Genomic DNA, 17858 nt, shown 5'->3' on the forward strand with positions numbered 1-17858 from the left:
CCATACGTAAGCGATCCTGTTTTCAGTTGCCTCTACACCATCTTATAGTCGTATTACACCTTTGCACCGAAAAATGCTATAGCATCAGTATTTTGAATAGTGATAAATAATACTTTTCTTATGTCCTGTCAAACGTTATTAAGATTAGGCCTGAGGCCTGTGACTCAGAGGAAAGACAACATGTTATCTTAAAGAACTGAAAAAGGTGCTTGTAGGTTCCCAGTTTTTCTGGTCTAATGCACTATGCTAATTCTGCTAATTAGTAGCTCGATGAGGCAAAAATTATAAACAAGATAATATTATCACCATCGCTATCAGTTCGGTTTATCATGTTCCATTGAACTAGCATAATTGTAAAGCAGCTAAATAGCATACAGCATTCAGCAAAACGGACGATGCACAATCATGTATCAGCTAATTTCCTCGTATGTACACGAGGGTAGTCCCTACCAGTTAATGGAAATCAGAAATGTATGGTTTCATGAGCTGTTCTTCAATCTGATTCATTCTGATGATAACAGCCGAATGCTGGTGTCTACGTGCCCATCAGCACGTCCCTATTTTCATCGTTCGTCAATCTACCGTTTAGATTAGCCACTTACGAGATCTGGCGGCAGTAGGAGGATCGTTTCGACGATTCGTTTCTCATGCATTACGCTCTCAACATAGAAGCAGGTGTCAGCTGTGCTTATGAAAAGCAAAGACGAGATATTCAAGTACCATGACAACTAATGGAAAGGATCTGAAATATCACTCATTTGTTTTTTGATCTGACACTAATTAAATTTGGGCTTGTAGGACATTTAGGTCTTTCTAGGTCAGAGCTATAGGAGATGCATGCTGACGACGTTTCAGAAAGACCGAGAATTTTATTAAGCTATTGTGATATGAACGGTGTACTGGGGAGGCTATTTATAAAATGGCGTAATAAGTAAAACACTTTATTGGAAGTGTACTACGATCAGCTAGATATGATATCATGATACTCTTTTTTACTATCTAAAGGCCGGTTCGTAGGGTGCTTCTTTTCTTATGTTAAAATTAATGCTATATTCATATAGTGCGATCATTTGTTTATAAACACAAATTAGCTACAAGTAGTTTAAAACGGTTGGGTTAAATTTTTTTACACCGATCTCAAATAATCAATCTATGTAATATTGGTTATGATATTAATTCTATTTGTGTAGTTCCACCTAAAAAGCAATTATGTTAATAAGAGTGTAGTACAGTGTACAATTCATTGCTTGTTCTTAGCATTTCAACGGTTTGAACGCTTTGTTTCGCACGCGTTCCAGAGCTAACGTCAGTTTTCTATTGAACTTGTTTTCCAAGATCGTTTTCTAGCTTATCTCAAATAAAATATACAGAAAATAATCAAGTAAAGGCTTTGTTCAGTTCACTTTTGACCGATATGTTTGCGATATATGTTAGTTAAAAGAAGACATTGAACAGATGAAGCAAATAAATGTGTCAACCATTTATCGCATTTTGCTCTCCAGAATAAAATTAGAGACATGTTATAAGAGTCATCCTCAAGCGATTATATGGGTCGCAGGTACTTGTGTCATGTTCCTAATGCATTCGATCGACGAACTGTTCGCCTTGAAGGAAGTGTCATTATCGAGTCACTAACAATTCGCATATTCCGTACAGCAGATTCTTGCCGATATGGTAGATCTAATCGACCTGTTTCTATTTACTAATCAGATGTCCAACAGACGTGAGTCAGCATAGTATTTTAAGCACTGTAGTACAGAGATATCGATTTCATTGTACTATATTTTATACCACTAATATGCTATATCACACGATACGCCTGAGATTGCTATTAGGACCCGCTGTTATCGTAGTTTTGATTATATAATCGTCGTCACGATTTACCCAAATTATCTGCCCGTCATTATCTGCCGACGTTAACGGGAGACTTCCCAAATCACTGCTTGCCGTGACAGCCGTTCTCGTCAGGGTGAGCAATAGTTCATTGTATGATTCACGGCCGTATGGACGTCACACGGTCGGGGTGTGGTATGCAAATAACAGTCCTGTTCCGTCGTTTTTCTGGTTTTTTCTATGCCATCGGGCACTACGGAGCAGAAACAGAGCAAGCTATGATGATTAAGTGATGCGTTCATTGACTTTTTGTGTGTACATTTGAGAATGGCTGCAGAAGGCCCGTTTTCATTCGTTAAGTGAATAAAGTGCATTTATTTCACGGAAGATACCATTGCATTAATGCGAAGCGCGTCGGGTTTGAGTAAGTGGTACATCGAAGTACTTAGAGAGAATTGAATAAGACGAAATTTCGAAGTATAGTTTTAATATCATTTTGTCACCATCATAACCTTCGGAAGACCTCTTGAAATTTCTTTACTGAAGGGACTTGATGTTCATTTCAGAAGATGTAAAGTTTACAGAAAGAAAAAAAAAACTATGCATTAGTAAAATCAAATATTTATCTATTATTTTAATGAAAAAAATCATAGAGGATTCTAAAAATATATGATATTCCTTGTAGCCAAACATCCAAAATGGAAATCCTACACTCACCGATATGCTAGGACATTTTGTAAATTTTAAGCTACTTACTTCTAACATAAAGCAAATAGATTCACCAAAGCGCTTAATTTTACCTATATTTTGCTAAAAACGTGAATACAACTTCTCTGTGTACCTTGGCGTAATCATTAACGACGCATGAATATTCCGCCATATCTGCTACAAATTTCGTATTACGTGTGTCGTATCAAACATTGTAACACGCCGCTCAAGCTAATATTGCTAGCACAGCTAATTAGACATTGCCGCTATGCTATTTATATCATTCATTACATATTTTGACCACAGTTACCATTTCGCCGATAACATCTTTAATCCAAAATACAGATTCAGTTTATTCTACGAGATACCTAGCTTACCAACCAGCTACGTTTAACATGGCGCTTTTATAACAGTTTCATTACAGCGGCCAACATTCATAATACGAGTGATACCACTGCTATACGTTTCATTGGATAGGTCCAAGTTCAAAGATTAATCTGAATAAACTAATTTCAACTCCGCTGTCTGAACAGGGTGATGCAACACAAGCCACCTACTTATCGCTACGCGTTAGTCTGTATTTATTTATTAAAATTTTAGATTTCCATTAGCTCCCGGCGCACATCCGACCTCTGGGGAGTATATATTGCCGACTCATTATCATTCGCTGTTTTTATTGAAATCCTCATTATCCTCAATGTATAGTACATGCGCAACAAAAGAAGTCGGCCGGTTTTTAATGATTGTCGAACCGCACAAAGCTAGCACTACCTGACTGTTACCACTTTTCCCGAGCCACCGTCGCCTCTTGGAGTGACCCGTGCGTAAGTTCGTCCACGGCAAATTGACATGATGTCTACGATTGGCTCGATGTTTGCGTGCCAGAGTTTTTCCGGTCCGTGCCAGTATGGTAAGAATGGAGAAGATAAGATTTTGTGCACTCGGTGCACGTTCGCCTGCCAATGTCTAACTGGTATCGTAGGCAACGGAAAACTGTCGGCGCTGCCTGGGGAGGTGAAGTTCGTGAAGACGGGTCGACAGACTGGAAGTGACGTAAACTAAAGAAACTACGCGTTTTTTATGCGTTAACACCAGTTTCTATCAACGCTCTCGCGTTCAACTGATTCTTCAAAGGGAGTAAAATGCTGGTAGCAATTACAATGGCACCGTCATGTTTTTGTGTGAATTTTTACACCCAACAGCTTCATTCATGCTTCAGGCATTTAACAGGGTGGGGCGCCGAAAAGAAGGCAGGGACGCGGATAGAATCGGAGAAGGTGAAGATTAATACGGATGTAATACTACTTCGTAGATATGAGCTATACAGTTTATGTTCGTTGTGTTTCGCCGATGAATAATGATTTAGAGACTCTGCTTTTGATATTTTCCTGTTAGTTCGGCTGATTCTTTTATTTGCTCTTTAAACAGATACGCTACAGATTAACTTATTGTGTCAACTGTGCATTAAAAAAAATCTAAGGCATCCTTATTGATATATTGAACAGATAAGTAGCCACTTTTCTTCATCTAATCAGTGTTTTTTTCAGCAAAAACCAACAGTTGAATATTTTATACAAAAATTGGTAGTAGAAAAAAAAACAAAAAGATGTTTAACTACTACGTACTTTTGTACACGCTAACTGGAACTCGATGCAAATATGTACAGTAAAAACGGTAATAATAATTATTATTATTCTCCTATCTATTATTATTTTGAGTCTTCTAAAATAAAACATTTTCCAGCTTATGTATTTATCAAAATAAATGCCTTCTAGGGATAATAACAAAAATCTAAATGTGCTTTCTAAGTGACGAAGAAGTCCCTTAAAAAGGTCATTTTATCATTAACACGCGTCCTGTAAGCATCTGTGTGTGAAAAAACGTCATCATCACTTTTTCTAACTCCATTCTAAAAGCAATTGCCTAAAAGCGTTGCCGCCGTACTATCACTCATGATCTTGTACCATCAAATTTAACCTCAAAATGTGATTGCAGTATTCACCATGTTGTCTGGCAATGTTTCATCTGGCACTCACCAGGTGTCCGAATAAATGGAAAGTAACTCCTAGAGTTCATGTAGACAAGATAAGACAGGTTTTCACTTTCATCACGCACTATAACCCAGTCACTGGGCTATATTATATACAATCGTGCACTGGGACCCAGAGCACGAGCTACTTGAAAGCGTGAGTAGGGTCAAATAAGTGGAAAAGTAACAATATAGCGTAACTCATTCCCTCCAACGAAAAACTCCGAAAACACTGTTTTTCTTTTTGTCGACGTATAAAGATACACTATGTTGGCGATGCGCCCAAAACCACACTTATAGAATGCTTAATCTAAACTAGGACATTTTTTTCTAGGTGCTTCCAAGGCATGCTTTCTAACAAAATATTTCGCATGTGCTAACCGCGTTATTCGTGAGAATTATGCTTATTCAATACAAGCATCACAACCAATTTTTAGTAATAATTGTACGCCAAGCGATATTGGTAGATATACATTCATTAAATACGCTACAACGAGAGAATCAAACGGTTTAAAATTGTGGGTAATTATGCACGATTGACAATAATATAGATTGGCAATTTCGGGCAAAAAAGGTGCCTTCTTATTTCAGTGGAAGTTTCCTTCCCCCACCACGTGCGAAGGGATTAAAATGTAGGTAATCTTCATTCAAATTGCGAAAACGAACTGTGCTATTATCCGCTATAGCAGGTTTGTTGTTTTGCTCTAAAAATAACAGGCTCTCTTCTAGCAGCCAGAATAGCGGATCAACGCATGTCGAATGCAGCGACAAACAGCCCGCCAAAGTTTGCGCGAAATATGAATTGATTACAATGAAATGTCAATTTTTCTGAAAAAATTAGAGAGCGATAGCATAATAAACACACCAACGACAAACTGGTATAGACATAAATTGTAATATAGTAATAGCTCTCTATATACGTTACGAATAAAGATCCTACAGTCATGCGTTTGCTTAGTTTGTTTCCTATGATCTAAATGTTTTTAAGATATACTTCAAATATTATTACACGACGTCACTAACAATGGTTGCACGGCTTTGATCATGGCTACCACGAAAGACAACTACGGAATGCATCATTGCCTCAGCTGCAAAGCGGATGCCAAGCGCGATCTAGCTTGATACGTGTAATACGAATGAAGCTTAATATAATAAATTTTCGGTATAATATCCTTCTTTGATTTTGTTAATGTTTTAACGGCAATCCAACGTTTGCCTGGTGCATGGTTCAATTTTGTGGTCGTCATTGACTGGTGTCGCCTGTAGATAACATAGCAAGGTAGGCAGACCGTCAATGCGACAACGGGTAACAGCTGGATGCCAAATCACATCCGTATAATGTATCAGTGCGCGTTATACAGGGTGTGAGAAAAGTCTACGAAGAAAAATGTAAGTATGAAAATGAAAAAATATAGTTTTCATATTAGAAAACAAAATAGATCTGCGGTTGGTATGGATGCTGTTGCAACTCAATCACAATTTTCTTTTTTGCAATTTTACAAAAGCCCAAAACTTCCCATTAATTGTCAACCTCTGCTTTTTTCCACTCTTAGTCTATTTTCGTTTTGTCCTGTATAATACACGAGAATTTCAAGCAAATGCAACAGGTTATCTATTAATGCATTAATCCCAGCTCTGTATTCTTAGTTTTCCTATGGTCGCCAAAAAGAAAACTTGCGGAGCGTGAGCTCGCTGATAGCGGATATGGCGGACAAGTTCAGATGGCCACTTGACTCGATAGATACAATATACCGTAAAACATAGGCGTGAAAAGGTATGTGTTTTTATTAAAACAAAGATAAGAATCTTCATAAACTATTTGAAATAATCTAAGTCACTGAAAAGTCATTGGCGAAGATAGCCTTCTTGAGAATAGAAGTACGGCCTCGCTGAATTCTGTTTTAATTGGGGCAAAACTACGTAGAGCCCGAGAAGACCTTGTTTATATAACTTGGTACTGAATCCAACCAACTCCTGACCAACCCTATGTTGGTGTCAGTCTAAAACAACGCGTGAAGTAAACAGAGAAGATTTGAAATGGGCCTTACTGATGGTCTTACTATTCGTTTTTATTAAGATCCCATCGGAGCACAGAAATGCGCCTTCCACACCGTGGAAGTAATCAAATTACGTAATACAGAACATTGCGTGCCAGTATCAAAATGTGCCAGCAAAGCGGGTAACAGGAAAGATTAGAAACAACTAATATACCCAACGTATAAGTAAAAGTTGAAATAACGAAGACTCTTCCAGCAGAAGCAATCAATATGGGTAAGACAGCAAGAGGATGACTATTGAGCAATCGCGGTTCTATTATATAATCTTATCCGATTCATTCAAAATGACACACATTTGTCAAAGTCCTAATGCTCGTGTTGCGCACACTTACCTAAATAAAAGGAGTGATTAAAATCACCAGAGTCAACCGAACACGTACGATGTTCGGTATCAGAGACCTGTTTAATGGTCTTTTTCTATCTGATATGCTAAAAATGGACCGGGCCGTATCATTGCATGATAATGTTCACCAATTCCCCGCAGAAGACCCTAAATTAACATGATTGAGGAAAACGGGTACATTACGATCCTAATTAAAAGCTAGCTCACATCACTCTCCTACTATCTCTGCTTAAAAAGCGAACAGTGCCTTGTTTTTATATACTTTTTTTTACAGTTCTCTCTCTGCTAATGATTGTATTATTGATAATTAGTTAATACATAATCAATTAATGACTGACATCTAACAATGAAGATAAATGAATGTGCAATTGTATAAAAATGCACCTTGGGCACTTGGTGTGCATAGCTTTATCTATGCAGCTTACCTCTACAAAACAGTTGTTTTCTAGAAATTTCTATTGAACGAATCTTCTCTATGGACCAACGTTCATTTCGAATCATCATAACGTAAATCTTCGAACGTGTTTTATTAAACGTGTTTTCGCCCAGTCGTGCGAAACTATTGTGTCAAACTATTTATAAGGAGAGTGCGTCTCACCAAACAAAAACATGTCTCTACAACAAGAACTTGCATAACCTTAATTCTAATAAAATTCAATATTCTGCAGTAATAAGCGAATCGTATTAAACAGACAAATGAACTGTGTCAGAATCCATTTATTGAACTGACTGACTGTTACATATCGATAAGTCGTCCCACAGTGTATATTATGTTTATGTTAGATAGCGGCATTTGTTATAAAGTTACTTTCAATTTCTGTTAAATTTTCTAGCTTATTGGAGAACGTTCTATGACTGAAAAAGTTACGAATAGAGTTACGAATTTACTAAAAAGAGGGCTATCAGGTGTTGGTCATGACACGGAAGGTCTTTCAACTAGAACAGACTGGCTCTTCTGATGACTTTCCTTCCTAAAATAGCCTAGGGCTTGAATTACTTTCATTGCGAAAGTATGCGCTTTAGCTAACCTCATGAAAATTTGTGCCTTCTTACCTTGGATAAATATTGTTTTAACTAATAACCTAAATTTCGCTCTACTATTTTTAGGTGTAGAAAATCGTGCTTACATATGAAGGATACCGACTGATCGGCATTCGGTAGAACGAAGCAGTTCTCGCCAGAGTAGCTTTCAAAAGCATTTAGATGCCAAGAACGTTTAGTTGTGAACGTTGCTTTTCTCTTCTTTCACACGCAATTAAATATTGTTTGTCACTGTTGATTTTACTCTAAGCTTGTTTTTCGAAAAATATAAAAGACACACATTCATCCTGCAGTTAATACAATGAATAGGATCGAATGCACAAGTAAAAGGAAATTATTCATGACAATAAGTTTATTATTATTAAAGATATTAAAGAAAGGCCCTGATATTTTTCATACCAAACGGTGTTAGACTGAGCTTGCTTTGACAGTGGCTCAAAAATTACTAATTGTGTTTCATCATTTTCCTCACGATTCTTCCCAGGTGCCTGCTGCTTATTTACCCAATGCCCTTCAGTCAATACCTATGGTACGTATTCTGTAGATGAGAATGGACTGTTTTTGGATTGACAACATAAGACGTATTTGAGAGCAGAATAGCGTCGGACCTAAGATCCTTTCATTTTCCTCGTAAAAATCAGTGCCCATTTAGGCGCTAAAAATAGCTCTCGCAAGCAGATATTCAATTTCCGTATTGGGTACAGAAAGGCTTTCAATACTACCTTTAATACGCAGATTTCGACAGGTAGGAACTTGCGAAAATAATGCGTCAGCCATTACAGGATTACTATAAGCCATGCATAAATCAATAATACGTACAACAGTAATCAACTAGGTCGAAGTGTTCAGGCTAGTGATCTCTTTTCCTGTTGGAGTTTCTTCCGGAAATTCTAGCGCGAGTGAATGTCGAAAGTCAAGCCTCACAAATAACATCTATCATTAAACTCTAATCAAACTTTTTGTAACGGGAAAAAGACCCGATGATGATAGAAGAAATGTTCCCATCACCAACACTAAAACTGAACTGATGAACTTTATCGTAGTTTTTCGATGAATTGTACGTTCGATTTCACCGCTGCAAAAGGGTCAGTAGCTGCTCAAATAGCGACTTGTACAAGCTTCTTTCATCTAGAACCGCACGAATACAAACTAAGCTAGTTTTGTTCGTCCAGCTGATTGTGGCGTATCTAACAAAAAGCCGAGCCTAGATCTAGTGTAGCGTCCAAATTGGACATGGTACTCTATGGTGTATGCTATAAAATCAATATTATCTATCACTATTAGCTATCTGCCTTTAGAGGAAATGAAAACGATAGCTTCACGGCAGTACTTTGTACCCAACGCAGCCGTTTTGGCCAATATCAGAACTTTTATTTTTTCTCTCGGGCATTCACTTATAAGATGACGGTTTCTGGCCGGTTAGTGAAGTTATACGGAGTAACGGTCCTATCACTTCTTGCGTTTGATATCATACCGAATCATTATAGTACATTCAGGGAAATGTAGATACGTCATAACTGGCTGTTTCTTCATATTATACTTCATTTCATCATTTAATTATAGTATGACAGTACGTCTTTTTTAAACGAAAAAAAAGGCTCTCCTCGTATGGCAAGACGATGAGGCCTGGTTAGGCTCAAACTGATTTTTTTTTCTTGTAAAATCCCTCTGTATACTGATATAGATCTCTCGCTCTTCGTCTTTTTGTATAGCTCTGTCTGTTGGTGCTTTTGTGAATTTAACACTGTCTCACTCGTCTTGCACTTGCTGTCATCTTAGTAAAATTTTTATATATATTCAATATCTTCTGGCCACATTCAGGTAGATAAAAGTAAATCATTACGTGAAGCCTATTTAACACATCAGTAAAGGCTAGGGCTAGTAGGCGAGTGGAATAAATATGTAAAAAATCGTGTCTCCGAGGAGCTGCTGATAGCCTGTATTCCAGCTGTCCACTTAATAGAAGTGAATCGATTTTTTTCCTATGAATTTACTTTAGTTTAGTGAGTACCCCTTGGCGATGATTAATTGTAAAATATAATACCACAGTGCCTATGCAATGTTCATTATCAAACCGCATTTCTCCACATATAGCTTCTTTTTAATTGAGCACTCCTTACACGAGCACACGTGTACCAATGAGACACAAAGACACAACGTTTGGCGAAACATATATTTTTATAGCATATTGACGTTACATCGTATTGGTGTGATCACGTTTTGTTAAAGTCGTACCGGTAATTTTTGTCTGTTGCTTAGTTTTTTTCGTGGCGGTCTTGTTCTGTTCCCCAGCAAATTGTCGTAAATATATTTCAGACCCCGCATCTATTTCAAATAATAGCTGAACGCGGTATCGATATAAACCACACATCTTATTAGAAGGCCCCCGTCTTCTGTGCAGTTAATGAAGCAGATGTCTGCCGTATTGCACATCTACATTGATTCATATTGATAATTAAAATAAACTGAACACCAGAGCTGCTATTAGCTTTGACCGGCAGGTTACCGCTCACGGTTATTTACCGATAGATGCCACATATATATGGGTTTAGTCCCCCCCAAGGTTTCGCTACCGTTCTCGCCACCGAAGAGGGTACCGCTGGACAAAAACCTGAGAAAACTATTAGATCGCACAAAATACTTTATGTATCTTTACGCGAGACAATGCCACCGATAATTTATGACTCTTCTGGTCAATTTCCAATATGAGTCAACCATATTGCATAATGGCGTACCCTACGATCACTGGGGAGCAGACGCATCAGTTGAAGATAATGTGCGTATATCTCTCTCTTGCGTGAGCCTAATAACAGGGTCGGATTGAAGATGCAGATAAATGGATGCGCAGTGTACATGCTGGTGTTGATCTGACACAGTACTTACAGAGGACAGGCAGATTAATGATGCTTGTCTGCTTCATTGAACTAAGGGAAATAAAGCGAAAATATAGCTGATTTCAGGTAACGGAAATTTAGTCGAAGGAACGGTCAGGAGAGCAGGGGAGAATGAATCTGTCGCTGTCAGGGTATGAATGTAGTTGTTTCTGATTATAACTATTCGATTATGGTCCCGATGATGTGTACCAATATACAATAAGTTTGGGTATTATGGAATGTTGTTTGATCTAGATCGCTGGTTGATAGCTTTTAATCGCTCTGGGCGCTGGGTTAATAATTAACATGAACACACGATGAATGGATGATTGCTGGACAAATCAAGAAGGCCGAAAAATGGTTTGGCTTTCAGATTGGTGTGACTTTACTTTTGCAGTATATAGGAATGTACGACTCTGTATCCTGAATTAGGTATATAATTACATATATCGAGATTATCTAATGAGGTCGAGGATCAAATCCTGTCTTAGAATTCCGTCGACCACTGGCACTTGTGTTTCTTAACTACACGTTCTAGGAACTTAAAGGATGCTTCTCTGAGGTAAACGTACAAATAAAAAAAGTTTTACACGCATCGCCATCGAAGGAGATAGGCTATGTATGTTCAAACGATGGCAGTTAACCTTTATGTCAGGTAGAAAGAGTAACGCCTTATCACGTGTCATGTAGCTGGCTATTCTGAGCTAATTTTTTCAGATAGTCTGCCAAACACCTCATCGATCGTGGCAAGAATAATCTAGATAAGGCCTGCTTATAGCTTTTATTAAATACAATATTTAATAAAGGCTTTACGCTTTAGTTAATTAAGGTATGTAAGCATGTATTATTGCTATACCCATGGTTATTGCTACTATAACAGGCGGTCTTTATCGATCTATTGCTATAGAAGGTATGGTATAATATCGTATTCGATTACCGACCTAATAACTGGTAGTGTCGCAACCTTGCAAGCGATATGTTATATTGAACACGAATAACAGTTCTTAGCCGTTTGTGTTCAATATAACAATGTTACGGACAGACCGTATCGCGTCCTTTGTCTCATAATCATCGAAAACGTAATACGCATTTAATAGTAATTCGATGTACACAAGAAACGAAAGCAGCGTTGACGCGTTATTGATTTCCGCTCTGGTCGTCACAGTTTCTCTGGTGATGATGCACTGGTACCGTGAAAGCTGTAAAATGAGAAAAATACCCGCGTTATTTCCAGGTATGTGCATGTACGCATCGATAGCTGTTTGCCTTCTATATTCAGCATTAGATAAAAATAAAGTTAAAATATATAATAAATATATAAGTTGTAAAGTTATAAAATATAATATATAACACAGGAGGTGAACTATTTCAACTGAAATGCTTCTGCTATACAAGGGTGCTAATATAATTATACATGTGACAATGTCTGATCAGAGAAAATGGTTAAATAGATTTTTGAAGGTTTATTGCTCGCAGGAATCTTGTCAGGCTGGCAAGTAGTAACAATTCTTACATTGTATTGAATTATTGAGCACTATTGTTGTAGATTTTTATTGCGTCGTACCCCGGTCCGTAATGATTGAACACATGTTACATATATAACATATAAAAAAGGCAAAGTGGATACCGAGCTCCTTTCCTTAGCCCGAAAACGTTGGTGCGCGCCGCTGTAGGCCGACTTGATGGCATTGCGTTAGCGCTTCAGTTTCAAATTATATTTGCGGGTCTGCGAAGTTTTTCAGATTGGAAAGCGGCGCAGACACACCTTGTTTTATGTTGGGAACCGACCGTCTGAAGCAATGTTTAACCGCAAAATTTGACGTAAGACTGAAAACATTTGAAGTACTTAAGCCTGAAATCGCAGCTCAATGCCTTATTGATTAGCTTAGATAGAATATTCAGTCGGTTATTGTTGTTGTATCAAGTGAGTGGTAGATAAGATTGATACGAGCTAAATAGCGCCATTTTTCATTATTCCATTTGCACAAGTCTGGATCTTCATTCGTTTGTCCTACAGAAGATAATCAGGCCGGAGCCACCTCAGCGACCATTTTTATGTAGTCTTTAAGCATAACATAACATAACTTTAACAGCCGTAATTCACTAAGAAACAACTTTTATGGATTTTACGGAGATATGTAAACGTAAAATGACCAAAACTTTCAATCGTCATGTTAGATGTATAGGTAATACCATATTTTATTTTGAAAAAATCTCACGTTAATTGTTCGGGAACGCTCTTAGCACGTTGGTGGAAACATAGAGAATGTCAATTATCGCAGAGGTCTTCTACCGATACAGATTCTAGATGGACAGAACGCAGTCCCCTCGATGGCACGGTGGTAATGCTTACTAACATTTAATGGCTTAATTTGGGCTCGAAGTCAAGCATAGACAAATCTCGTGTCGTGCTGAAGTTAAGCCATCCGTCTAAAGCTATGCGTAACGCCTAAAGTGCCAAATATAGAACTCGCAATATTCATCATAGACAGCACACAGCGATAATACGTAGCTCTAAAGTACGCGATAGTACTCTGGCGTTTTCCAAATAAGCCAATTTCGACGGTCGATAACTGTGCGCACATGCGTCATCAAACTCTAGCAAATTTATTGTTTTACGTAATCGTAACGTGTTTATAGGTTTGTGACGAGAGGGAAACGTTTGTAATTTTGACGTTGTCAAATAAAACTTGAAGGAATATTTAGTACGCAGATATGTGAGAAAAGCTTTGTCTAACGCTAGCTTAGATTGTATGATGAGTAACGAAGCAATGATAAGCTAGGTCAAGATTAGTTTTTCAAGCCGACGGAGAATTCGGTATCAAAATTCACTTCATTGCTAGCATCTCCCAAGGCCTTCTGAACCTAAACAGACCCACTCATCATTCAACCGGACATTTCACTGTAGTCTTGACCACACATGCCAAACCGCTATATAACGTAATAATACGTAAAAATAGGCATTAATGAATAACGAAGTCGACTATATGTAATTGTTCCAGTATGTGAACAGATATATTATCGTGTGCCCAGGCATGTCTATCCCTGCCGTTGTCGTTGCTCGTGAAGCCATACTCATACCTGTTGACTATAACCAACTATGCTACTAAACACATTATAATTTGATTTTTCGTACCAATAATGGGGTGTTGCCGGTCATGTCACGCAAGGCGGCCTAATGGTAAATACATGGCAATACAATGCACAGGTCAACTAATGGCTGTTAAAGCCATTCAGACGGTTCGCAGATCTGAGCAATATAATTCAGTAAAACTAAATACGCACGTGTTTGAATGAGATGCATTTGTTTTCAACCTTTTAGAGTTCCATTCTTAAAAGATAGTTTGCATAGCTATCATATCCGGGCGAAGAGCACCTCAAACGGATAGTGCAGCTACTGTAAACTGGGTTAACTAATCCAATCGTAGTAGTATTATTACCTGCAGTATTGACAGGAGGATTTACTGAAAGTCTTTCCCCAGTATGTATTTTACGTAATGGTTCGATGGTAAAGAACGTCAGAAGAACTCGCTAAAGTATTTGTTCGGCTCGTTTCAAGCGCGCAGAACAAGGGAGTCAGAAATACAATTGAACTAAAAGAAATCATGTCTTTTTAATTAAATCAAATCATGGTGTCAACGACAGAAAACATGTTGGCGGGTAAAATATCGAAAATTTCCAATGTTTACGACATCTGTATGATGTTGACGTTGACTAGAAAGTACACTCGTCGCACTGATATTCCTTAAGTAAACGTTTAGTTACCATCTTTAACTCGTTTAGAGGCTAATCAGCCTGGATGCAAATAGAACAAAAATCTAACCAACGTCCGCTTCTATAAGATGCGAGGAGATTCAGATGTCAAAATTACAGTATCTACCCACTAAGCAACTGCGACAGTGTTCTGCATGGTGTCGCGATGCGGTAAATCGCTTAGCTGCAGTGGTATCTAGATTCGGGATATTACCGTATGTAATCTATCGTCACTGAACAGGATTTAGAGACCTCTTACGTGAGCGAGTACAAACCCTAAGTTTGGTGTGTAAATTCGAGGCCGATCTGATTCATCAGTGGCTGCGGCTGAACCTGCTTCGGTGAGTTCTGCCATCGTTGTACGACCTCGATGAACTCAATGACAGCACCGACTTCTTCAAAAGAGAGAATCTCTTGAAGAAGTCGATGCTGAAGAAATTTACGCAGGGCTTTTGACTGCCGGACTATGCAACCCTTTGGTTATTCAAGGTAACCGAAAGGCGAGACTATCTAAAGATCGATGTGACAGGCGGACGGGCGCGCCTGGTTGCTACCATAGAATAAGCTACTGCGCGTCTTTTATGTACGTCAGGAAGAAGAATATTGTTAGCTACCGTTGCGATGGGTTAGCCATTTGAGCCTTTGAAGGTTGTGAAGTGCGACCTGAAGGTGAATTACAGCCCTCGTTAAGCTCCAAACCGTGGAAATCTAGATCGTTGACACCTACACAGTCCAACTAGCATATGCACATATCGTAAAGAATGTTAAAAAATCTTTTTTAGCTTAAGTTTGTCTAATTACCGTACCCACCTAAAAATTCTAATGTGATCTTTTGATAACGTTATTCTTTTGTAACGGGTGTCTTTAGCGAACATCAAGCGTATGACCAATTTCACTGTTCGAGCTTAGTTTCCGTTTAAAGACTTGAGTCAGTCACTTACAAAAAAAGATTTAAAATAAATATGCCACATCATCAACGTGTGGTGGCAGTTTGTTTTTGATTATATCTAAGGTCTATTGCTCTTCGCTGAAATCTGCGGATGTCCCAACGCATTTTGTATACACGGTTGAGCAAAATGATCGTCCAAAAAAATACATACACCGCTCTACGACATAATAAAACAGCGTATTTACCGATGTTCTTTGATTCGACTTAAAGCTTGTCATTAGTTGTACTTGTAAATAATACCAGCTCTTAAAAATGATAGTGTTAAAAACTGCATGGATGAATAAATAAAGAAATGCTAATTCAAATATCCAATTTAAAATTATTGTTATTATAACTTCAAGTTGTCTATGATTGGAAAGAGCAATCGTTTTTTGTGTCTATTTCGTTGATGACTCTTAGTTCTAAAAAGAAAGTTTTCTAATTGAAATTATTATTATCATTATAACGCCAAATTGACTAAGAGTAAGTATTTCAACTAGTCTTTTTCACTAAACCTTCCCATCCATTTTCATAGCTCACTGTGGGTAACCATCTAATGAATTTATTAAGTTATGTTCGTTGTAACACAGCTTTTCGTATGCGAATATCTAATAACTTACTCGTCTAAGATAAATAACGTTCACCCACAGGCACCACGGGGGGGGGGGGGGGGGGCTTTAAAATACACTTATCTGGAAATAGGCGCCTTTTAGCTATGGCTAAAGTATTATTCTCTGCACGTATTTACATTAGCTCTTTATAATGTCTGTATTCAACTCTGCTAAAATCATACGTTGAAAGATCGGATTCTTGAATATAGTATTCGAGTCTTCAATCATAGGCCGAAGCTATGCGTAACTTCGAGGGTTCTTACCTCATTTCTTTCAGGTATATAGTGGCCAGATATATTGCCACACATTTTTATGGTTGGCTTCTTCTCTGGAGATATGTCTTCATTGGCTATCTTTTTTGCATTAAGGGAAGGCCTTTTCTTCCTAGATCAAATTTACAAACTCATTATGGAGAAAGCAAAAGGTTGGTGTTTGGAGTGCACGCGAAGATCGATTTTTATCGAATGCCCTCTCTTCAGATTATCCCTTATCGACACTATAAACTGCCTTAGCTCCTGAAATCACCGCCATGTACCTAAGTACGGGGCGAATGAAGCTCCACAAGCAGGTGTTTAGGCTCTACACCATTATACATCTATACATTAATTACAAGGATATACGATGAATTATGTTTAACCAAAATTGTCTTTAAGCTGCCGTAAGAATCTGGATGTCTTTTAATTTACTATGTTTTTTGCCTCCATTTTTTTTATGTTAAAATAAATATGCTCACAAACGAAGGACAATGATTTTATAAGGTTATCACAGCATTATAATATAGCGCAAATTGATCACACAGATATTGAGGGCTTTCCGCCTCCAGACGATGGGTGCGCTCCTAACAAGGGGCGCATCAGAACGAAAATGGTACATATCGCGTTCATGAATATGAACACGTGCTGAAATTATAATATTGAACACAGTATGTATATACAATATATGATCTGCAAATGTAATAAACAGTGATGCATAATATGCGAACTGCATAACTGAAAACCCTCATCAGCTTTGATGCTCACAGCTTTTTAAACGGCTTATGGAATGCTGGTCAAGTCGTTTCTGCACAATGAGCGATCTAGACGGAAGCTCCCTGGGTCATTGGAAAGTTTGCCATAGTCAAACCCCAGAGGCATTCCACGCGCTGAAGTGGCTTGCCCTGTCCGATCCCGTATGCACAGTAAGTCGAATCGTAATAGCAATTAAAAATGGATTGAAAGCGAACAACGACTAATCGAGATAAAAAAATTATTGGTCACGGTCATTCGAAACGCGGTCTATGATTTCCGCATCAACGTGCCTTCATGATGATTTCGAGTTACTGCTTAAGCCACAAGGGTAGTATCGTCTCAATATAATTATATTATAACTTCTCCTCATTTCTACTTTGTAACGTCAACGCGTCAGTGATTTTACTCCTACCCCCTCAGTCTGAAGGCAGTTCGCCTTACGGATATGGCCGGTGCACCCTGTGAAGTTCACTACGGCTCGGTTACATGTCATCGATAATTAGCTTTTTTTATCGCTTTCATTAATTTTTCCGTTCGTTTGGCCGACGCCTTTAACGTTCACAAACGCTACACAAGGACTAGATTGTTTTTCATCTGCTCTTATGTTCTCTTTATGAGCGTACTTATCTGACACATACCATTTTATATCGATGATAACAACAACGATTTAGCTCA

The 17858-nt window shown here is 38.1% G+C and overlaps 2 long non-coding RNA genes across 2 annotated transcripts; one reads left to right on the forward strand and one right to left on the reverse strand.

The window, feature by feature from the left end:
• Positions 1 to 1456: 1456 nt before the first annotated feature.
• LOC147755987 (uncharacterized) lies at positions 1457 to 4717 on the reverse strand. The gene is made up of 2 exons (XR_015325698.1): positions 4578 to 4717; positions 1457 to 3599 (listed from the first exon to the last, which is right to left on the reverse strand). It is a non-coding gene; the product is annotated as an uncharacterized LOC147755987 (long non-coding RNA).
• A 543-nt stretch (positions 4718 to 5260) lies between these two features.
• LOC147755988 (uncharacterized) lies at positions 5261 to 15851 on the forward strand. Its single transcript, XR_015325699.1, has 3 exons — positions 5261 to 5959; positions 6218 to 6344; positions 8496 to 15851. It is a non-coding gene; the product is annotated as an uncharacterized LOC147755988 (long non-coding RNA).
• The last annotated feature ends 2007 nt before the right edge of the window (positions 15852 to 17858 follow it).

Source organism: Varroa destructor, unplaced genomic scaffold, assembly GCF_002443255.2.
Source record: "Varroa destructor unplaced genomic scaffold, Vdes_3.0 BEIS01000004.1, whole genome shotgun sequence".
NCBI classification, from domain to species: domain Eukaryota; kingdom Metazoa; phylum Arthropoda; class Arachnida; order Mesostigmata; family Varroidae; genus Varroa; species Varroa destructor.